The sequence below is a fragment of the Myotis lucifugus genome, unplaced genomic scaffold, assembly GCF_000147115.1.
Source record: "Myotis lucifugus unplaced genomic scaffold, Myoluc2.0 scaffold_44, whole genome shotgun sequence".
In the NCBI taxonomy this organism is placed as follows: Eukaryota; Metazoa; Chordata; class Mammalia; order Chiroptera; family Vespertilionidae; genus Myotis; species Myotis lucifugus.
The window spans coordinates 5,412,499-5,413,825 of NW_005871092.1; positions in this window are offsets into that span (position 1 = coordinate 5,412,499).

Below are 1,327 nucleotides of genomic sequence, written 5' to 3' on the forward strand. Positions count from 1 at the left end.
TACACACACACACACACACACACACACACATACACATATGATTGATTTCAGAAAGGAAGGGAGAGGGAGAGAGAGATAGAAACATCAATGAAGAGAGAGAAACATCAATAAGCTGCCTCCTGCATTCCCCCTGCTGGAGATGAAGCCCGAAACCCAGGCATGTGCCCTGACCAGGAATCGAACTGTGACCTTCTGGTTCATAGGTCGATGCTCAACCAGTGAGCCACACTGGCCGGGCGTGATAATACTTCTATTGCCACTAGCACTTTAAGGTAAGATTCAGCTGGTGATCAATCGATTTGTATTCATTATACAACTGAATAAGAACAGACTTTTTAAAAATTGGCTTCACTTCCTTTTTTTTTTTAACTGACTAGTCATGGCACGAAACAGTTGACTTGAGGAAAACAATTCTTTATCTGCTGCTATTATTTCACCACTGAAATACTTTAAAGAAATTTATTTATTTCAAAGAATCATGTAAACAAATACATTTTTTTTTTAAGAACAGGGTACATAGTTAGGAAGGATGCCATAAAGGAGAGGGAGGACTTTCTTAAAAAGAAGATTTGCCGAAAGTCAAAGCTTTTAAAAACAGTTCACTGTTACCCAGCCTCTGAGTCATAGTAGTATCTTGTGTAAGAAAGAAAGGAGCCAAACTGATTAAAGAGAAGCTTATTAACGTGAATGGAGTCCTCACGCAGGCCAATCCTGACGCCTTGCCTGGTGTGAAATGTCATGGTGATTAAAGACAGCAGTCGATGCATTACACGTATATGGTGCTATTGAGGATTCAAGAAGCTTTCGCACACACTGTCACATTTCATTCCGGCAAAACCCTGTGAAGGAACGAATATCCGTTCTCAAGGTGAAGCCACCGCTGAAGGTCAAATGGAAAGTGACAAAGCCAGGACACACACCTTGATCTTCTGCCTCTCGGGTCTGAACACTTCCCAATATATCCCGATTTTGAAAAATATTATTATTGGCTCTAGCATTGTTCAGTGTACTCGTGAGACATGCCAGGAAGAGGAGGAGGCGGCAGCAAAGAGGGAGGAAGTGAATGGGAGAGAGGAGAGCTTTTGAATTTTCCAAATAGTCCACACTTTGCTGTGATTACACCACTGTCCTCTGTGCTCGTTCTTATCGGAACAGAGGGAGTTGCTTGTCCCTGTGGAAACTGTGGCTGCAAAACCAGTCTATGACCTTAAGGGCCGGCCACAGGAGCAGGCTGTTCTGTGGTTACTTAGCTCCGAGTGGCTGTTTCAGCAGCAGTTTTGTTTTATATGAAACGTTGTGTATTTTTACTCAGAAACAGCCTCCTGAG